The 23,624-nt window shown below is 40.2% G+C and overlaps 1 protein-coding gene across 2 annotated transcripts in view; it reads left to right on the forward strand.

Moving 5' to 3' along the window:
* The first annotated feature begins 2,832 nt into the window (after positions 1-2,832).
* Positions 2,833-23,624, forward strand: part of Serpinb7 (serpin family B member 7) — a 64,011-nt gene continuing 43,219 nt past the window's right edge. Inside the window, exon 1 of one of the 2 annotated variants that reach the window (XM_085688403.2) lies at positions 2,833-2,971. The gene's annotated coding sequence lies outside the window, so the exon portion shown is untranslated. Of the gene's footprint in view, positions 2,972-13,249; positions 13,399-23,624 lie in introns of those variants that run through there. The other variant, XM_085688402.2, reaches the window with a different exon arrangement.

The following is a 23,624-nucleotide window of genomic DNA, read 5'->3' on the forward strand; positions in this document are numbered from 1 at the left end:
GCCACAGATCTTAGAGTCTTAATTATAAAATACTTAATATCCTATACCATCAGATAAGTGTGTTGCTCTCGTCTCTCATTAAACTACCTTCTGTAGCAGTAGAGACCATGACAGAAAGCTACAAATGGTCAACACGCAATAAATGACTGACCGGGGATGCCCTGAAACAGTTGCTTAAGTTTGCAATACAATTCTTACATCTAGAGATTACAAAAAGAAAGGGAGAAAAGATTTCAAAAGCAAGGTGATCAGAAAAGTCTGCTACAAAGATCATGTCTTCTAGCTATAATAGGAAAGGTGCACTCATGCAATCTCAACAACATAAAAAAAGACCTTATTAATGAAAACACCAATCCCTGGACAATGACAACACCAGTTGACATGCCAGCATGTATGGAGGAAATCACATAGTATTCCATCTCTAAAAAGTTACAGATGATTAGAGACCTTAAAGAGAGGGAGAATCAGTCTTTCTTGGGGATGAGTCCCTTAATTGTTATCTGATTCCAAATGACCAGTTCTAAAAATACACAAGCCAACGTTAAGTGGACTCAGAACACATATGAAGCCTAAGTGACAACGGATTTGAAAGGAAGTAGAGTGGAGAGGTCATGTGGGAAGGGTTAGAGGGATGAATGATATGATTATATTTTGATTAAATAATCATTAAAACCACATGAAATTTAGCCTATATATAGCTGTATTCTTATACAGCATATGGAGTTTTAACAATTGACTAACAAAATGACATCTGTGTATCAACTTTAAAAATTTTATGAATACTACTTTTGAAACATTTTTGAAAATAGCCATCATAATTACAAGTACTGAGAAAATTGAATGCTAATTATTTTTACTCTTCCTAAGAGATGACATAAATTGTACTTTTAATGATGTTAAACTATATAATAAATTATATGGGTCATGGGATTTAGTCACAAAAGCACCCTTAATTTTATCTCCTATTATATAAGTAAAATTTCTTAGTGGGCAATCCTTCCCCTGGGACAGCATGGAATGGTAGTAATGCTTGAACTATAGCATGTCTGTGATTGCTTCAAATCTTAAATAGTCTGTTCAGTAATTAAGTGTATTTGGAGACAGATATTAATTCACAATGATAGTTCGCAAATTGGTGTAGATCCAACACTATTAATTTGGATTAGGAGGTTATTAGGAATACAGTCTCAGGATCAAATCTTCCTGCCTCAGTGTTGATGGGTGGGTAGGTGAGGGGGTTAGGGCATCTCTCACCCACACATGTACCACATGACAGCTGAGTAATGGGGATAGCTCTCCCATGATGCCCCCTTCAGCCCCCCAACATCAATGCCTGAGGCAGGTGAGAGAGCTGGCCCTGAGGCCATAAGAACAGGAGTATAGCCCCTGCCCCCACCCCAGCTCTAACACTTGGGACAGCAGTCCCTGCACCTCACCTGAGCAGCATAATAGAGCCAATCCTGCTGGTGGGGGCACAAGTGAGCCAGCCCTGAAATTGAGATCATGGGAGATCTGTCCCCATTGCTCATCTTTTATGTGGTGGCATGGATCAGGGAGAGATGCCATACCCCTGCTGTCCCACCCTTCAGTGCTTGGGATAGATGGAAGAACTGACCCTGAGGCTATAAGAGTGGGAGAGCGGCCCCGTTCCTCTTCAGGGGGAGCACTCAGGGCAGTGGCCACTATGCCATGTCTGGGCAACATAGTAGAGCAGGCCCTGAGGTGTAGATATGGAGATCCCACCTCGAGGACATGAAAACAGAGAAACTGGCCCTCCCCCTGGCTCATATCTGCAAGGGTTGGACTCTCCATGGCAATGTGAACTCACCCTGATGGTGAGGACAAGGGAGAGCTGGCAAGCTGACCAACTCTGCAGCTACTAAGGCTTAGAACCAGGGTTTTTTCCTCATAAATTTTATTTTTAATTTTGGAATAGGAAGGTTGCAAGGACAGAGGGTGGATATGCACGGATGGAAAATGAATGGGATAGAGATGCATTTTGTGAAAGACATAGGGAATAAATTAAAAATTCGTCTCTTTGACCTTGGAGCACTCTTCCCTAAATGGGTGTCTCCATCAAATCTCTTCCTCCAGAGCTCAGGAAACCCCAAGGAAGAGAATGTACAGAGTGTAAGAGTTGGATGGAATAGAGAACACACACAAAAACTGAACTTGAGCAAAGCTCATATGAACTCACAGAAGCTGAAGCAGCATGCCCAGGGCCCACACAGGTCTGCACCAGGTCCTCTGTGTATGTGTAATGTGACTTCCAGTTTAGTGCTTTTATGGGATTCCTGAGTGTGCAAATGAGTGCCCTGTGCTTTCTATTGGGCTGTTTTCCTTCCATTGGTTTGTCTTGTCCAACTGCAATGCAGTGCTTATTTTATCTTATATTTTAGTATTATCCCTTAGAAACCTGTTCTTTCCTAATGAACGACAGAGGGGAGGGGTCTGGATGGGAGGGAAGATGGTGAGAAGTGGGAGGAGTAGAGAGAGGGGAACCATAATCAGATCACATTATATAAGGAAAGACTCTATTTTCAATAATGAAAAGGGGGGAAATAAAATCTCCTGACCCACTCTAGACCTGGATCTTAACAAGATTCTTCCATGGACAGTGTGTGCCCCTCAGCCTGAGAAGCTCTGAGCATGATTACAGATAATTGCCCTCTCCCCTAGCTGGAAAAGATCCAAACAGCCACGTTTTGAAAAACAAAGTCGAAGAACTCATTTAAAGGCACTGTAAATCTGATCATGTGGCACTGTCAAACTGATAGCTGGATCAGCAGAACAGTCTGGGGAGATCAAAACAGAATCACAACTAAAGCTAGCTGGTCTGTGAGCAGGAGCAGGGACATTCTGCTGGAGCTCCACGCCCTTTGCTTACTTTCTCCCAGAAACCTAAAGTTGCTCCAGAATAAAGACAGAAACAAAGAAGAGAGGAGACAGATTTCCTTGACCTAGATTTCAAGTAAGTCTGTTTTCCTTAGCTGTTCTTGAACAGTATTTTATTTTGATCCCATTGTTTTTATTCCTTAAGTTTTGAGTCCACAGTGTCTTTTCCTCTTTGTGTGAGCGCTGGGTCCTCAGTGCGTGTTAATCTCTTTGGTAACCATAACATCACAGTAACTCAGAAAAATTGCTGTTTCCCTAAAACATTCCCACCCATATCTTTAATGGCCAGGAAAGCATTTCCTCATGCTACGTAAATAGGATCAAACCAGAATCTGAGTCATGTTACTTTGGTGGGGCAAAGACAAGGGCATTGTGCTTACAAGGGCCACTCCCACATGAAGTCTGTGCTCAGGAGCCTCCCTCGGGATAGCTTGCTGTAAACTTAAAGGGATGAGAATCTAACCCATAATTTGGGCAGTAGTTCAGTAAAAGACTTGTCTATGTACTTACTGAGTAGCCCAGGCTTTTCCTGATGCTTCTAAATCTGGTACATTTTTTTTTTCCTCAGACATTTTGAGGAGCATGAGGGAACAGAAGAAGGGAAGAAATTCAATATTTGAGGCTCTTGGGACAACCTGCCTCAAAACTCCTGTGTTTGAGAATTCTCGTTCTTTTCCCATGTTTGTCCTTGAAGCATTTGGGCTAATAGTGACTCCATGCCCAGTTTAATTGTCTTGCTCATGGGTGTGATTACTGTCCTGGTTTCATGATTGAAAGCAAACCATTTTACTTTAAAATATGTCATGATTTTGACAATAGTTGTGTGGTTACCTTAATCCTGCCATTTCTTGCTCTGAGGTCACCATATCAACTAGTCATTAGTGCCTGAAGGAAGCAGGCTAAGCACAAGCTTATGCAAACTCCAGTTTTCCTGACTTCACTAAGCCCAAGTCTGCTCCTGCAGTAAGGAGGTTGCTTGTTGGTTCCCAGCTGCCCGGTTAGCTTAGACCTGAAATAATCACATGGAAACCATATTAATTAAAACACTGCTTTACCCATTAGCTCTAGTTTCTTATTGGCTAACTCTCAAATATTAAGTTAACCCATCTCCATTAATCTGTGTATCACCACACGGCTATAGCTTACCAGCTAAAGTTCCGGCATCTATCTCCAGCAGGACTCCATGGCTTCTTTCTGACTTTGCCCTTCTTTCTCTCAATATACAGCCTTGCTTTTCCCACCCAGTTCTGTTCTTCCTTGCCATAGGCTCAAGGCAGTTCTTTATTCATTAACCAATGAAAGTAACACATAGACAGAAGGACCTGCCACACATGCCCCACAACCCCTATTCCTCGTTTGCTGTTACTAAGAGTACTGCTTCACTTCTTGTCTTAGGACTGTACTGTCCTACCCTTTCCACATATGACACATATTCCCATGATGAGACAGAGCAGAAATCAGTGAAGTGTGCAGCTCGCTCTCAACAAGGAAGCAAACACTTCTGAGAACATATTTACAGGCCTATAGTGAATGACTCCTAAAGATTCTTGAAAATTTATCATTCATTCACACTCTGATTCATTTCTTCAACAAACATTTCTTGAGTATTTTGCCACATTGACTTGTGGAAACAGTAAATAGCATAAAGTCACAGTCCTTTCTGCCATAAGATTGTAGATTAATCGAGAAAAGAGAGTTTAGACAGTATGGGTGCTGTGGGAGCTGTGGGAATGTTGGTGCTGAAGGGGTGTTATTAATAGAGAGCCCTGAATAGCTAGCTTTGGAAGTAAGGACTTCCATTTATGGGCCAAAAATAATTTAAGGCAGAGATACTGTCTTTTGTAATTTATTGTGTTTATGCATATATATAAATTGTACATATTTTTATTTACTATGTTTGTATGCATTTATTATATATACATACAAATTCTACATATACATACATAGTTATGCACACATACATATAAATTCATTGTCCATGAATTTGTTTGTCACAATGATACATGGTATTTAAAGCTTAATTTAGTGATAGAGTTGTCTAGTAATGTCATGAATCAGTCACTCACAATATTCATGAGTGACCATGCAGAGACTTTCACCGTCTGTTTCCTTAAGCATCTTTGATCATCAGTGTCCCTTTGTTAACGAGTAATAAGTACTCTGAGCTGACATTTATTAGAATAGAATTTGACAAGATTTCTAGGTTCCAGATTCAAGTCACTGATCTATCTGCAAATATTGCTTTGATAAGATGTTTTCATGACTATATATGGCATCATTTTTTCAGTTCATGCAAAACCAGTTAATTTCTGGATAGAATCTCACAGATTCTTGGTGGTCCTTTAGAATCCCATGTATGCCTTCCTCCACGTTCTTAAACTCTCTGGGATTTACTCTTCTCTCTCATATGCTGGCTCTGTCTTAAATCTGGTCTGATGCCTTGGTGCCCACAGAGCAGCGGGCAAGGTCGTGGGTTTGTCAGTAGGTCTATGAGGGTACTGCCATCTGTTGGTGCCACATATAAAACTGTTGTAGGTTAAGCCTTCTGGCCTGAAGCTGCTGCTCCTACCCACAGGACTAAAGACCTGGTGTGGAGAGACATTGCTCTGCTCATGGTGAAAGCAAGAGATGTAGGTGAAGACTGATCATCTGTTCATGCTACCATATTCTATCATTTCAACTAAGATTGTTTTGCTCATGAAAATGATACAGAATGAAATGGTGCCATATGAACATCCATGAAATTTTATCTCACTAAAACTTAGACATTCCAACAAACACCCAGTGGCTAGTTTTTCTTAGGGGCAAGCCCTTAGCCTTCTCTGAATACTTTGGCTTCTCTTGAATCCAGTCCTCATCCAGTGAATGAGAAAGAAGTCATGCATGTGAGGTAACCAAGGAAATGGCAGTTATGTAGGGATGTCTCCTGATGGTTAAAACAACCCTTCATGGTTAACACTGGAAACTTCGGTTAAGTTATTTTCCCTGTATCAGAAACTATGGTGTCAGGGGACTTTTCTAATTATCATACATGCAAATTAGTGAAGGGAGAACATCCACAAATGACCCAGACTTTGCTGAACTATGGTTGACATGGTACGTTTAACCCCACCTGTGTACTTCTGAAGAGGATCTCAGAAGAAATACTTTAAACAAGATCTGACCTGTCACAGTTTGAGAGGGAAAAAGGTTACATTCTTCCGTGACTGTGTCATATGTGTTCATAAAAGCTTACGAAAGTGCCAACCTCCAATCTCCCCGGTTGGCCACTCCTAATCTCCCCTGCTGGCCACCCCAAGTCTCCCCTACTGGCCACTTTTCCTGCTGTGCATTGTTACAATGGATTTTTTCCTCGTACAACAAATCTGACATTTTGTGGTCTCCACATCTGTTGTTGAATTTTTTGCTTAGCTTATCAAGAACCTTGGGACCCTCTGGTCCAATGGCAGTAAGCAATGGAGAAGTCACACATCCCTCTGGAGTCAAATGTTCAACATTCTCTTCAACTCCTTGGATGTGGGCTTTGAATTCAGGTTTACCAGGCAGGGCCTTTAGCTTATCCTGAGTGGACAGACAAATTGCACTCTTTACAGTCTATACTAACAGTAGATACTTGTTATCTGCTAATATCTGTATTGAACCCTTAGACAAGTTTCCGTGATGGAAGAAATACCATTAAACGTCTTTGTATATGTGTTCTAGGCTGGGATGGAATTGCAATGGAGTGGATCTGAGAGGGCTTAGTCTGAAAGTGGTGTAGGATTCATAGGAAGCTTAAATGATCTCCGAGAAAGTTGACAGTCTGTAACCACAAAAGCTGGTTAGCAATATCAAGCCAGGTGGAGGATTCCGATAAGCTTTATCTCCTCACTATTTGAACAGTTGCAGTAAAAGAGACTCATGGAGGAGGACGGACTACAGAACTGCAGTGCCACGGCTGAAGGCAAAGAGAACAATTGTACTCTTAGCTCAAGAGCCAGTAGTCCTCAAAGAATGATAGCCGTCCTGTTTGTGTATCCTGCCTATAGATGCCTTCAGAGATAAGCACCTTGGAAACAAGACCCCAAGCAATAGGGCAGAAACGTGAGTGAGAAAGTTGTAGCATTAGGCAAGCATACCTAGCATCTTACTTGTTATTAATGTAAGTAATTCAGAAACTAAAGAAAGCAAGAAAAATGTGAGTCCTTAAAATATAAAAAATAACCAACAGCACATTAAAATGTCCTAAGGGCAGTTGTCCCCAGACACAAAAGAAGGTATCGTAGTTTAGCTCAGTTTCTATTTCAGCTATTACTGCTTCATGTCAGAGTGTCTTCTAATCCAGTGGTTTGATTGATGTCTTTATTTTTCTTATTTATTTATTTATTTATTTTTGTGAAGACTTAGGTGGGTGGTTCTGGTTTGCAAGTGCGGTCAGTTCTGGAGAGTGAGGACAAAGAAATCAAGACTGTTCTGTGTGCGTAAACTTGGGGCTTCTCCATCTGGGAATCCCCCACAAGCTGTTCTGGGATTCTTCACACCATACCAGACTTTTACCTGACAAACTAGAAAAGTCGATGCTGTTATGACACTGTCTTGGAAGTCACAGAGCACTGATCATTCCACATTACCTTGTTTTCTGGTCTCAAGTCTGGTCATATTCAACTAAGCATCCAGTCCTAGAGGGAGTTACACTCTACCTTTAAGTGAAGGTGACAGAACTCTAGAAGACCATGTGGGATGAAAACCTTTGGCTTGACCATCTTTGGTAGATAGAATTGACTATAAGCCCTTTGAATCAAAAGCCTAAGTATCTTAGGCCATCTTACTATCAGGCTCCCTTGCCTCCCTGAAGTGAAATCAGGGTGTCGTTTAGACAGTGTTTTATTGTTTGATTTCTTAATGTTATTATTAATTTTATGGTGCTAGACATTAATCTTAGACTCTTACACATGTTAGATAAGTGTGCCACCACTCTGATTTTCCTAGTTCTTAAATGAAACAATAAACTTGATAACTGTATAACCTATTCACAAGTCAAGAAAAGTCCCTTTAAAATTCATGTTTCCTACTGTTGGATTTATATACTACTTCCAAAAGCAGATATAAGAATTCAAGACTGTAAGTTGCTGAGGAAGCCAAGATCCAGCATAGTGTCTTTAGGACGAGGAGAGTAGTAGGATTGTCTACCCAGGGAAGAATGAGGCTAGAGTCATAGGTTGAGTGCACATTATCTTATACAGTTATGGTCCTTCAGATTATTAGGTTTAAATGTTTCTCTTTAAGCCAGTAAGAATACTTGCCCCAGATCACAGAAGAAGTCAGTTGACATTCCAATGAAATTTCCTTGCATTTGGTGGTCCGAGGCCACATTGTGTACTGGTGTAAATTCTTTATTTAGAAACTGTGACTTTATTTGAAAGGAATGGAAAAATATCTGAAATTTAAAATAAAAACATTGGACATGCTAATTTGGATATAGTAGGCCCAGTAGGCTTCAACAACACACAAAGAACTACAGGCAACTAAGGAAAACTGAGAGTGTTCAAAGTAATCTTTCTCAGGTAAGAGAGCAGCAGTGGGTTATCCAATACCAATCAATGGTGAAAACATCATACAGGTGACATTATACAGACTATCAGGCTTTGTATGTGTGTGTATATATGCATGTAACAACAATGCATGAAAAAAGCAGCAATGTATTTGGAAGAGAATAAGGAGTAGTTTGAAGAGAGGAAGAGGGAAATGAATTAATTATTTCCAATAATAAAGAAAATAATTAAAAAGATTGTATTAAAGAGGTGATCACATGCAGAACTGCAAAGGTTTTGTACAGATACCATTGAGCAACAGCTCTCGGTTCCATCAGTAGATGGCAGTCGTGGTCTCAGGAAGAAGAGGAGGGTGTGGCTGACAGACAGTATTTGTCAATCTTGTCTTGGATCCCTGTGATTCAATACTTTATGTGCAGCTTCACCTCATTTACAGATCTCTATTAGAATTATACTAAAAAATATTAATACTAATTAGATAGCTTCGGTTTGTATCTTGATTTTTCAGTGTAGCCAAAATTTGTTAAAGGATTTTTGGCTAGCTGTTAGGGAAGCTGACTGACTGCCTCTCTCATGTCTCCTTCTAGAATGCTATCTTGAGTAGAGTGGGACTCCATCTTTAAAAGCATGTTTTCATTTGGAGAATTTTAATCTTATTTAAGTCTTTTGAAAGTCTCAGTATTTATGGAGTACAATGCCATGCCTAGGTACATATAAACATTGTGTAATGATCAAATAAAGTAGTTAGCAGGTCTGCAGCTTTGAAGACTTATCATTTCTCTGAGGTAAAAGCATTCAAAATGTTCTAGTTTTGCTATTTTGAAATATACAATACTTTGTTACCAGGTGTAGACATAGACCATCAGGACTCATTCACTCCTCGTATGTAACTGAAATACTGGATTTGTAGGATATGTTCCAAACAATAGAGCTCTTTAAGTAGTATAGCATGGAAGTGATTTAGGAGAATAGCATAAAATTATGTATAAGAAGCAGGGAAACTGAGTAAATTACATGATCAAAACATATTATCAAGAAATAAAGAAATCAGGGACTGAGGAGATGGTTCAATGTGCAATAGCACTTGCTGCTTATATTTGTTCGGGTTTCTGTTGCTCTGAAGAGACACCATGACCACAGAAATCATATAATTGTTGTGGCATCTTATAGTTACAGAGGTTTGGTTCATTATCATCATTGCAACGAGCATGAAAGTGTGCAGGTAGACATGATGCTGACTTTCTATATCTTGATCAGAAGGCAGCCAGCAGAGAGTGAACTGAGACACTGGGTGGTATCTTGAACATACATGAAACCTCAAAGTCCACCTCCACAGCAGCACATATTCCAACAAGGCCACACCTACTCCAACAAAGCCATATTTCCTCATAGTGTCATTCCCTTTTGGGGATCATTTTCTTTCAAACCAGGACATTCCACCCACTAGTTCCCAAAGGCTTATAGCTTTATCATAATGCAAAAATTCATTCAGTCTAACTTCAAAAGTTCCGTTGTCTATCACAATCTCAGCAATGTGCTAAGTCCAAAGTTCAAGGTCTCTTCTGAAATTCATGGAATATTTTAACTGTAATTCCCTGTAAAATTAAAATTAAAAAAAACACGTCACTTACTTTCAACATATTATGACACAGGATATACATTAATATTCCAAAATTCAGAAAAGAGAGCATAATAAGAAAATCCTGGACCAAAGCAAGACTGAAAACCAGCTGGGCAAATTGAAAATTTGCATGTCTGATGTGAAAATGTTCTTCAGATCTCCAACTCCATTCAGCTTTGTTGACTACAAAGCACTTCTTTCTTTAGAGTTGGTTTCACCCCTTGTTGGCAACTCTCCTGGTCAGGTATCCCATAGCCCTGGCATCTCCAAAATCTTAGGGTCTCCAAGGCAATTCAGGCTTCAACTTCACAACTTCATACAATGGCCTCTCTAAACCTCTATGCAAGGACACCCCTGACACATGCCTGGACTTGGCGGCTTTCCTTAGGCACTGAGGCAAATTCCACAACCCCTTTATTGTATCCTTAACTCTAAAGCCAGAACCGCATAGCTGAATCTGCCAGGTTCTGCTTTCTGGGGTTGAAACATGAATATCTCATTCAAATATTTTTGAATTAATTTTATAAATTTTTATATAAATATTTTGAATGAATTTTACATCTTTACCAGCATTCTGTCCTTCACTGTCTAAGCTTGACTGTTCTGAAACTTGCTCTGTAGTCCAGGCTAGACTCAAACTCAGATCTATCAGCCTCGACTTTCAGATTGCTGGGATTAAAGTCATGCATGGCCACACCTGGCTCTTAGCTTTTCTTCCATTCCTTTTTACAAGATGGAAATTTAGCTCTGTGGGTTCTTGCCCTGAGGTCACCACTCCCTTTATTCCATTTCTTAATCTGTTTATCTCCTTGAACATAGTACTTAGCTCCATAGTACTTAGCACTTTCTGGTGCTCATTTTCTTCTTCTTTTTTTTTGTTATTTTCTTTCATTAATTTATAAAAGTTTCCACTTCCGCCCCTCCTCCCAAAACCCTCCCATTCCCCCCACTCCCTCTCCTCCTCCTTCTCCAGCCCTAAGAGCAGTCAGTGTTTCCTGCCCTGTGGGAAGTTTAAGTTCCTCCCCCCTCCCTCCTCTGGGGCTCATTTTCTCCTCAAATATTTTTCCTTGCTCAACTTGCCCTTTCTCATTTTAAATCTACATAAAGTCAGGCAGTGGTGATGTTTGCCTTTAATCCAAGCACTCAAGGAGGCAGTCAGGTGGTTCTCTTTGAGTTCAAGACCAACCTTGTCTACAAAGTGAGTTCTAGAACAGTTGGCAATTACACAGTCAAACCCTATCTCGAAAAAAACAAAACAAACAAAATAAATCTATATAAGAGAGAACAGTAATAACCATACAACAGAGTCAATGCTAGGTTGTTTGGCTCTGCCAGTGGAATTACTCAAAATCTTTTCACTTTCGTCTCAGGCAGACTTTTCAGACAGTGGCAAAAAGTAGTCACATTCTTCACCAAAATATTACAATAACTATTTGTAGACCACATATTAATATTCTTCTCCTCTGGAACCTCTTGATCCAGGCAGCCACTGTTCATCAAATCACACTCAACATCATTGTCTCCAAGTTCCTAATAGGATGGCACATTAAGCAGCACTTAAAGTGTTCAACTGCTTTTCAAACCCACAGTCCAAGGTCCATATTCCATCAAACAAAAGCAGGGTCAGGATATTACAGCAATACCCCAGTCCTTGGTACCAACTTCTGTCTTAGGTTTTTTATTGCTGTGAAGAGGCACCATGGCCACAGCAGCTCCTATAAAGGCAAACATTTCATTGAGGGGGTGGCTTACAGTTTAGTCTATTATCATCACGGCAGGGAGCATGAAGGTGTGCAGGCAGACGTGGTGGTGGCTACATCTTGATCAAAAGGCAACAGGAAGTGATTGAGACACTGGGTGCTATCCTGAGCATATATGAGACCTCAAAGCCCACTGGCGCAGTTACACACTTCCTCCAACAAGGCCACACTTCCTCCAACAAGGCCATTACCTCTTAGTAGTGCCACTTTTTTGGGGTGGTCATTTTCATTCAAATCACCATTCTGCTCTTGCAGATGACCTAATTTCAGTTCTTAACACCAATTTAAGCAGTCTACAACTTCCTGTTACTCAAGATCCAAAGGATCTGACCGTCTCTTCTGGCTTCTATGGGTACCAGCACACACATGTACCTACAGACAAATAACACACAGAGACACATATGCACACACCAGATACCTCTAAAATCAAATATTTAAGTAAATAAACAAATTAGTGTTATCTTATGGTAATAGGGAATATAATGGAAATTGTGAGACTTGAAATAACCACACAGCAGTGTATTATAGATAAAGGGATATTATAGGTGGAGTATATACATATTGTGGAGTTTCCGAGACTGTCTCAACCTATTATTACAGTAATAGCTACATTCATTAAGTACTTAGTGTATATGAATCACTTTACATATTAATTATAATCACCTCAGCCACAAAGTTACTAAAATTCCCCACATTTTCAAACATGTAAAGCAAGATATTAAGCCATAACATAACTTTCCCAATGGCACATGAATTCAAGGTGAGGGGGTGGAATTTGAACATAGATTTGTTTCCAAAGGTTTTGGTGCCACACCACAGCTCATGTTCTGTGACCAAAAGCATTCCTAGGTAATATTCACTGATTTTTAGCTAAGAACATATGGTCTCTGCTGAGTGTAAGATACTGATCTTTCTTCTGAACTGCACATTTGTTACTACTAGTGACAGAAGTCATCCTGGTGTTGCAAGCTCATCCTGCTTTCAGGGACATGAGCCACTTAATATTTCAGGACTATTATATGAACTTGAGCTAATGACTACCCTGGAAATGGAGAAAACCCACTCACCCAGTCTTAATCCTGGCCAGAGTACCAGATTGTCTCAAATTGTCTCCTCCTGGATTCTGTTCTTCTGGCTCTCATTGCTGGTTGAACTTGTAGCCTTTCCCATGCTCTACTGCATATGTCTTGGGTGTGTATTAAGGACAGCCTTTAGAAGCTTTTGCTTCTTTGGTTTGCTGGGTTTACTTCCCAGGATCAGTTGAAGGAGAAGTTATGTGACATCCTAACTGAGGTAAACTTCCTGTGTGGCAGGACAGGGAAGCCCATAAGGAGCCTTTCCTTAGGACCCCTTCCATGAACGTGATTCCCTCTGAGTGCAATCTGGAAAGGAGGAGGGACTTCATTCTTTGCTGTCGCTGCTGTTGGGCTCTTATTGCCAGCCTTTCCACTGGGAGCTGAGCCAATGGGAAGTCTGGAGAATCTTTCCAGTGCCTTGGCAGAAGTGTGCAGGGAGGAGCAGAGAGTCTTAGGAGGAAGGAGGCAGGAGGAGCTGGAGCCAAGCCGTGAAGGTCGCAGAGCTGCAGTGGGAGGTGAGTGAAACTCTTATGCATCATGATTTATTTCAGGCTTCTACGTATGAGTGGCTGGTGCCTAAGCATCTGCATGTTATGAGCATCCATCTACTCCTGAAGGGACAGCTGACTCTCTAAGACCTGGTAGTCACACACTGCATTATTTGATGACAATTGTCCCCTTCACTTTTCTGAGGCTGTCTTTAGGCCCCCTACACCAATCTCTAGACTCTACAGGGAATTGTGGTAGAGCCATATTCAGAGTAAGAGTGACAGTGAATGACAATATCTACCACACTGATCAACACACCCTACATATGAGAAGCACCTTTATTCTTCCCTTTGTAAAGAAGAAGCCTACCACTGCTACCCACTCCTGAAGTTTATAAAAGATAACCTGTACAAGAATGCAATGAATATCCAAGCACCAATGTCTAGTCTTTGGAACTACTGAATAAGTATCTGTGAATTAACAAATGAATGAAAGGTTATGTATAAGATGCTCATCTCTACCTCTTTTTTTTTATTTTAAAGCAATGGGTTAAAAAAATCCTACCATTCAAGTTACATGCCAATCCCAGGTCTAGAGGCCACAATACAATAATGATAGTTGCCTCAAAATTCTGCAAGAAATTAGATAGTCCTTGTTGAAAATATTTTGTTTTGTATAAATATTCAGCAACTTTTGGTGGTAATGTTTGGAGCTTTTATTTAAAAATATAAAAAATGTGTTTTAGTTCTTAATTTCTCCAACAGATTCAAAACTGGTGCAGCTGAGCTTTGGAATATTTTTTTTAAAGTTTATTAAAATATAAAAGTTTCCATTTTCGCCCCTCCTCCCAACACCCTCCCACTCCCCCCACTCCCTCTCCTCTTCCCTCTCCATCCCTAAGAGCAGTCCGGGTTTCCTGCCCTGTGGGTAGTTCAAGTTCCTCCCCGCTCCCTCCAGGTCCAGGAAGGTGAGTATCCAAACAGATTGGATCCCCAAAAATCCAGAATACGCAGAGGAAACAAGTCCCAGAGTCATTGTCAATGGCTTTTTAGAAAGACTTCGGGTCAGCCACATTCAGGGAATTCAGCCTCCTCCAGAGAATCTGGTTGGATCAAGCGCTCCTTCAGTCTCAGTCAACTGGCCTTGGTGAACTCTCATTAGATCAGTCGCCTTGTATCAGTGGGTGATCGCTCCCCTTGCGATTCTGATTTCCTTTTTCATGTTCTTCCTCCTTCTGCTCCTCCTTTGGACCTTGGGGGGCTCAGTCCGGTGCTCCAATGTGGGTCTCCGTCTGCATCGCCATCCATCGCCGGATGAAGGTTCCCTCTGATCTTGCCCTCCCTGCTCACGTTCTTCTTCCTTCTGCTTCTAGCTTGGACCTAGGGAGTTAAGTCCAGTGTTCCAACGTGGGTCCCCGTCTCTATCTCCATCTATTGCCAGATGAAGGATCTATGGTGATAAGCAAAATATTCATCAGTATGGTTATGGGCCAAGGCCAGTTCAGGCACCCTCTCCTCTGTCCAGAGAACAATCTGGGGATCTCTCCTTGGACCTGGGATCCCATTTACAGTCAAGTCTCTAGTAAACCCTAAACTGACTTCCATAGTTGAGATATATTCTTCCCTGAACCCATATCTATCCTTTCTCCCTCCCCCCCATCCCAGTCCCCCGAGCATTTCCCATTCCTCCCCTGCTCCCTTCTCTCTAACCCTCTCCCCTTCCAACTACCCTCCCACCCCCCCATGCACCCGTGGTTACCTGGAACTCTTGTCTATTTCCAATCTCCAGGAGGAAAACTACCTGCATTTTCTTCAGGTTCACCTTCTTATTTAGCTTCTCTAGGATCACCAATAATAGGCTCAAAGACCTTTAATTATGGCTAGAATCCACTTATGAGTGAATACATACCTTATTCCTCTTTTTGGGTCTGGCTTACCTGACTCAGTAAAGCGTTTTCTTTTTCTTTTTTTTCATTTTTCTATTTATTTATTTATTTATTTATTTATTTATTTATTTATTTATTTTTTATTTAATTTTTACTGGGAACCCCTCCAGAATCAAGTCTCTTGCAAACCCTAGAATGGCTCTCTTAGTTGCGATATAAACTTCCCTGCTCCCATAACCATCCTTTCTCCCTCACCCCTCCCATTCCCCCAAGCCATCCCCAATTCTCGCCCTCTCCCCTCTCCCTAACCATCTTCCCTTACTTCCACCCCCCCACCCGCTTTGGAATATTTTTGAACTACAAATGCCTTCCACAATTTAGAGCCTCAACATGTCTGCTAGTAATTTTGTCCACAATGAAAACCAATTCAAAATGTGTTGTTAATATGAAAAAAGTGTTCTCTTTATTTGTGAGCCCTAATATCTGTGGCAATATTTGCAACATAAAACCTTTTATTTATTCGTAGTCATATCTGAAAGATTTATATTTCATATCTGTGATGAGATTTTCAATGTTAATACATTACTGGAGATGTTCATATCTAAGTCACATTAAATCCTCTACAGAAATCTTGTAAAACTATTCAATTATTATAAAAAAAAAACCAAGTGTGAATTCTTTAGTTTGTCTGGAGTGCTTTAGAGACCAGCAGATGGCAGACACAGGAAGAAATCAACTCCACACAAGGAGACAACATAGTGCTATCCCTGTTTGATGAGTAAAGCTAGGTTTAAGTTGTGTTTGTTTATGAGGCATCATTAGATTTCCTAATTTGTTCTCTGAGAAGAAAATGGAGTGCGTTTTTCTGTCTGAAGTTGGCTGTGATGCCCCTGGATGTGCTAAGTGGACACCAGGCAGAAGAGCCTGGCTTCCTAAGTACCACTTAGGAAGGTCAAACTCTGGAGCCCATTTTTCTCGGGTGAATAAGGGATGACCACTGATAACACTGTCAGCAGGGCAGTCCAGAGAGAGGCTGGAGTGATGAGGGCACCAAGCAGGCAGGTCCCTCCAGCCCTGCCAGCACCTCTGCTTTACTTCTTTTGTTATCATTTCTGTTCAGAAGCCTTCTGCCATCCCTATTGTTCTCCAAGAATGTACTGGCATGTTCTAGAAACTGCAAGTGCTCAATTTCTAAACTGAATTATAGATCACACACTACTGGCTGTGGGGAAGATGTGCTCTTACTGGTTTCTTGGTCCTGGTAGTGCTCTAAAACACTGGGGTATTAGAAGCTTTAAAAATCCTTAATTTTCAAGAGCATTTAATCCAGATCACTGAAGCTTTCAATTTATTTTTAAATTCTTATGAAATTGTAAGACACTGTGCTGCTTTCTCCTGTCTTCTCTGGGTTTTAACTGTGCTCCCTGCAAGAAGCTGAGATAAACCTGCAGACTGTAGTAGGCAATAAAGGGACAGATTAAACTGATCCTATTTTCTTCCTGCTAGTTTCAGCAGTGGACAGTGGAGATCAGGGATGAGCAGAATGAAACTCACTAGCAAAAGTGTTGTGTCAGATACATGAAGGGGAAACTGCCCAGTGAGCAAGTCTGCAACTTGAAGACCGCTTGGAACACCTATTGAACAATTTTCAACAATCATATTGTTCTATAAAGAAAAATATACTTTGATAAAACTGTCATATTGCTATTTATAACAAAAAGTGAAAACAGTAGCAATTTTGTTCATATCAAGCAGTCCACCTGTATCCAGGGGTTCCACTCAACAAACATCAGGTCCAAAATATTCATGGAGAGAAATAAGACTACACTGAAAACAAACATACATTACTTTTCTTGACATTGTTCCATAAAAAGTATAAAACAGCTATAGTTTTGCATTGTTTGCATTGTATAAGTATTCTAAATATAAGTTAACTTTCATAGAAGGGCATGGGTAGATTATATACAAATTCTAAAGTGATTTATGGAGGGGAATTTGAGCAGCTAAAAGCTTCTCTAGAGCCCATACCCTGTGGATTTGGTAGGACATTTGTATACTTAAGGTTTCCACACAAATAAACTTTTGAAGTCTAAAAGTAGGATGCTTTTGTTTCCATATGTTATGTAACACGAACACACTTTAGGGGATACAAAGAGAAAAATCAGAAATATATTTTGCAGTGTGCTGTTTCTTGTTTCAGTGTGGAATTGTGAATTCTACTGTGCAAGGTTGCCTACACCCAGCACATTGAGTAGTTGTGTGAGACATTTGGGAATGTTGATTTGGAATGGACTTTCCTGTATGCCACATCGTGACTTGTCACCAGCTGTGGTAGTGCTTGTCAGGCTCACATGCAGGACTCAGCATAGGATCCGTGAAACACTTCCCTGTAACTGTGAGCCCAGCTAGGTCACCTTTGAAAGGCCCTCTAAAGCCTGGCAACAGTCTCTTCTAAGAGACATGGTGGCCCACGTCTCCCCTGCATTCTGAACAACGTTAGGGTAGAGATTCAGAACTCTCATCTTCAGGTGATGCATCTCAAGTTCTTAGTAAGGAAGATAGATGCCTTGAGATTTCAACTTGTAAATTATCATCCAGGGCTGACAGTGTGGTCACTGCCTTCCTTCCAAATGCTATTTTATATTTATTTGACCAATGGGCTACAGAATCCTAGTCAGCTTCAAAGAAAAAAAAATGGAATTTTATTATTTTTGTAATGTCAAAGACTGTGTAGCAGTTGTTTCATGATTTTCACATGGGGAAAGATAGAGGAACCTGAAAATGTCCGCTCTGCTGACAAAGGAGAACCGCAGCCATAAAGCAGCAGTGATGCTAACGCTTGTGAGAGTCATGAGGTGTCTTTATTTACTAAACCAAATCATGGATGAATTCTACGTTGTAAATTTAGATGATCCAGATCTATCAAGAAATGACTGTGTGGTTTATCAAACATTTTAGACCATATTTGACTACTTGAATCTATTCAAGGCCTTTAAGGATGTATTTAGGGTAGCATCTGACAAACTCTGACTCTTGGTCCAAATCTCTCTTGACACCTAATCTTTAAAAAAGTTTTGATGGATTAGAGCCATGTTCTATTTGCTTATCTTCTATGTTTGTTTCAATGTCACCACTCAAAGACTTAGTGACAACAGATGACTGGCTGGATCCCATGTCTTTGTAGATTATAGGATCAATTAGCTAATGAAGAATGAAGCAAAATGTTACAAGGCCCTTTCTCAGAGATGCTTTCGGCTTCATTGTAACACATTGGTCTAACCTGGTCCTGAAACTCAATCAAGATAACAGTGATGTCTGCCTTTAGCCTTTCTCTGATCTGTGTCTGGACCCTGGGGAGGCAACAGCTGATGGCAGGAAGCTGCTGCAGCATCAGTGGCATGGAAAGAGTTCTGAGTGACTGCTTAGTGACCAACTCCTCACATCACCCTGGTTCTCTGAGGAAAATAACACAAAGAGCAAACTCATAGCAATCCTAGTGACTATATGTAATGGGCCCACACTTTTCTAGCACCTCAGCTTCTCACCAGGGAACAAAAATGACGAGAGTTCCAGACTCTATTTAGTAGAAAGCCCACATCTCCAACAGGGTCTTCATAGACAGCAGGCACATAGAGGAGGAAGACTAAGAGTATAGGGCTGGAGTCCATGTCTTGATGTAGCATAGATCTCTAACTTTTTGAGAAAAATGTAAAGGAATGTCCAAACTTTAGTAAATCCTCATTGAACATAGAACCAGGTCTTGGATAGTGGCCATTAAGTAACTCAATTCATGGTTTTCAAGAACATTGTAATTGCATGTGTGCATATCCTTTTCTTCTGCTTACTGCTAGCAGGCTCTAAGCCTTACTGTATTCTATTTTCCCCTTTGGACCTATCCCATCCCATCCCATTTACTCCACTCTACCCCATCTTGTCTTATCAATTAACTATTTATTCTTGTTTTTAAGTGCTGGTATTCATCACTAAATTCATTTTATTTCCCCCAGTTAAGCACAATCTACACTTTGAAAAATTATGCTCTAGATAATACTGGCATTACTGATTCTTGCCTAACTAAAAGTGATGTTAAGGAAACAATGTTCAGTTTTCTTCCCACAGAATCATGACCCAGGGGTGGAAAAGAAATCAGGCTTCTTATATGCATGTTTTTCTTTCACAATGTTTCTTTTTACATTTAAGTGTCTATTTTATTTTGTTATGTGACTTAGTTGGTTTTTCATTTCCTTCTCTTTCATTCTGCACAGACACTGTACAGAGTCTGATTCTATTTGCTCTTCAGGCTCAAGGTTTGCAGCAAGTACTTTCCCCCAATTTTTACTGAAAATAATTTCTTTTTACTTATCCTGATTATAGTTTTCCCTTCCTCTATTCCTCCGAGATCCTTCTCACCTCCCACTGTTTCTTGATTGTATTACTGCTGATTATCTCCATTTCCATCTGACATGTCTTTGTGGACTTTTCATCCTGCCTTGTCAATGTTTGTCACTTGTCTGTTAGTAGATTTGGGCTCAGAGTGTGGACTTATTCTCTGAGTATTTATAATATGCGTAAAGCCAACCTCTCCTATGATAATGCTGAAAATACATCCAAATAGAACTAGGGTAGAGAAAGGCTAGTAGACAAAGATTTTGAATAATTTATTAAATTAATTCTAGCATAGTTCATGGCCTTTTGGATGTAGTGGAGATTGAGCGTAGGGCCTTGAACAATCTAGGCAAGTGCTCTTTCTCTGAGTGGTTCCCTTAACCACACCTTTTTAGTTTCATATTCAATGCCAAACTGTCTACAGCATTTCCTAAATAAGAAATGACATTGTGATATAAGATTGTGCATTTTTTCTCTCATCTCTTAAATTTTGGTGTTTATGTGATAATTCAGAATTCACTTGCCAAGACATTCAAGTTTAATCAAGTCTGATTAGTAAACTGATGTGGAGGTTAAAAATTGGAAGATACTGAAACCTCTTAGGAATGCATATGACCCAATAGAAAGTGGTAAAAGATTATGTATATTAAATATCCAGCTCCACACACACACACACACACACACACACACACACACACACACACACCTATATCACGTAACAACAAGACCAGTCAAATAACCTCCAGACAATCACACATGTGTTGTCTTAGCATTAGATTAATGAATGGGAAATGAAAGTATCAGGAAGTGTATCACATCTGAAGACCCTAGAGAGTTCTGGTTGGGTTTGCTTCCTCTTACAGCTTCTGCTCTGTCCTCTGCATCTATGTCCGAGCTCTCTCTGTCCCTGTCCGTCTCTGTCCCCATCTCTCTTTCCGCCCAGGACATTAGCATTGGATTTAGGCTTCACTTGAGTATTTCATGATGAACTTATTTCCATATTTTTAGTTAAGTCTGCAAAAGCCCTGTTTGTAATAAGGCCATTTGGACTTCACACCCAAACAGCTAGCAGGACACAAGTGCCCTTTCCTGCAGTGAGGAAAGCTGGGAGAGGAAGAATGAATTTGGGAAATTTTCAAATTTATGTTTCAGTATAAGACGTTTATGATGCCTGTGAGACATTAAAAGACTTGAGCTTCTCTCGTTGCTGGTTATTTAAAAAATCACAACATGAAGTCATTTCATATTTAAGTCAGTTTAAAGTGTTTAATATTTTAAAATTAGGAAAATAATTTACTGTGTGTGAGAGAAAACATAAAATAAATTTGTTTTAAGATAATCCTGATGAGTCATAACCAGATGCTATATGTAATAGGATTGAAGTTTGTAAGATACTTGACCTAAAGGAGGCTCACTGGTCCAAATTTAAAGAGTTGATGTTAAGGTCATATGAAAATATAAGGTGTCCCTGAAAAGTACTTTAAATATTAGAAACCCAGAAGAGAAAGGTAGACGGTACAGGGATATAAATTTAATGGATTGCAACCTGCAGTGTGGACTTTACGTTTAGCAAAGCAGTTACTGGTCACTAGGCAGAGTGCTGTTTCTTCTGCTTCAGTCTCATTATTTTGTTTTGAAATTTCAGAGAATTTCCCTACAGGTCAGTTTTGAGTATGTACTTGTTATTTCCCTGAGTCAAATGGTTAATTTAGGGCATTTTGAATTCTGACATTTCCCATGTCTTGCTTTGAGAATTCCTTAAGTTAGGAACATATTCCAAGTTGTAGAACACACAAAAGAACAAGTTTGACCTGTGCTGCTAAACAGGTCACTGTGCAGAGCTGCAGTGCAGTTGATTGCTGTTGGGTGACTGTCCCAAGTTATGAAAGCAGAGACTTGTCGTGCCGTTGAGGGGTTTGAGCTAAGGGAAGACTGGCTATAGAACGAAACTTATCCAATTTTTAGGGGAGAAGAAATGACTTCTCCCAGGATGTCGACTCCGAGGAGTGCTGGTTGACCGGCTATGCTTTCTGTCAGGCACTTACAGTCTTGTTCCTAACTATGTCAGGTAGAGTGACACACAGGTGCATGAAATAATGGAGTTTGGCTAGCTCGCCTGGAAGATTCTTTCCAGTCTGCTGCCAAACTATTACTCTGTTAGAGGGTTTTAAAGACTCTGACTAAAGAGAAACTGGCCAATCAATTTCCTTTCCTGTCTCTTCTAAGCTCCAGAGTATTATATCCACATTTTAATTATGTATAGATTTTTAGATTTATTCTTTTATTTTTTTATTTGCTGTCATTGTGTGTGCATAATATATGTGTGTAAGTAATATACACATGACACTGCTTGTGTGGAATTTCCAGAAGTCAGCTTTTCTTGTCCTTAGTCATTCGGGTTTCATGACTAAGTGATCAAGTCAGCCCTTTGTATTTTTAAATTAGCACAAAAGTATAAAGTTTTGTTGTGGTATTTTCATACCTGATTTTACTGTTAAAATTCTCTACTCCCTTCATCCCCGCTGTAGTGCCCACTCCCCATGTCTAATCCATTTCCTCCCACCATTAACTCTCACTCCACTTTCATGTCACACATGTCCTTTCGCTTTCCCCACTCTATCCCCGTGAGTGCCGGTGTTCATGGGGTGGAGGAGAGAGAACAAATATTGAAAGTTGTTTTTCTCCTTTACCGTGGGTTTCAAGAATTGAATTCAGCGTCTGCTCAGGCAAGCACTTTCATCTGCTGAGCCGTCATCTAGGCAGCCCTTTCTCAACACTTTGCAGGATGAATCATCTCCTTCAGCATTTTATTACACTGTTGTGTTGGTTATGTGAGAACTCCACAATGATCCAGGGAACTTTGGGTCCCCAAATTCACCATGGTAGCAAAGGCTTTTGAACAGTAACTCAACAATACTGTTTTTATATCTTCAACTTTCATTCAGTTTTCAGCTTTCCCCATTGCATCCAAAGTGCCTTGGTATATTCCTCACTGACCTATCGTGCCAAGGGCCATGGTTGTTTCTCAGTTTTTGTGATCCCAGAACTGCCACTGCACCTTCAGCAGTCTCTGTGCCCCACCACTAATTACTCCTTGGTTCTCAAAGATCTTTCCTCCTAAACTCCACCAACCCTGCCTTTTTTTATTCTTTATTTTTGTCCTGTGAGTGTCCTAGGGGAGTACTTTACTTGCTCCCAGCACTCCTAACCATGGATTCAACTCTTACAAGAGCAGCTGACAAGACCTGCAGACTCGGGCCCCCAGATCTCAATCTAGTTCACATTTTAGCCTTGTGAACACTTGTTTATCTGTTAACCAAAATCCACATGATATCTTCTTGCATTTTCTTCCCTTCCCCTCCCAAATCAAATCCATCCAGTTACCCTGAAGGTAACATTTAGCAGACTATATTTAAGAATACACACACACACACACACACACACACACACACACACACACACGTGCATGTTACAACAATTAATGAAAAAGAGGCCATGAATTTGAAAGAGAGCTAGGGAGGATTTTAGGGAGGAATGCTGCTAAGGAAAAATAACATAGCTAAATTATAATTTCAAAAGTTAAAGAAATAATGCTTAAAGGACTCTCCTTTTGAAGTTTGGTCTCACTTTTCTGCAAGTCCCCACTGCTCCATGCTCCTTACCTCTGTCACTCTTGGCTGGACTGGAGAAATAACCCTTTTTGTTTGATTTCTTCTCTTGTCAATGTGTAATCTAATCTACACAGTAGCCACATTATTTTTTCATTGACTTCTCTGATCATTTTAGATAAAGCCAAACTTCCTTGAATAAACTCATAGCTGGAACCTCATTAGACATACCAATATCAATGGATATATTTCTTTTTTCCTTCTTTCTAGAAAGCCCCATTTCCCTTCTGATCACTACTTACAATCATTAGAGATTTACCTTACATTTTAGACTTTGAAAACTTTCACACAACTGAGAAATAACCTTTGATCT

This window comes from Myodes glareolus, chromosome 5, assembly GCF_982192425.1.
Source record: "Myodes glareolus chromosome 5, mMyoGla1.1, whole genome shotgun sequence".
In the NCBI taxonomy this organism is placed as follows: Eukaryota; Metazoa; Chordata; class Mammalia; order Rodentia; family Cricetidae; genus Myodes; species Myodes glareolus.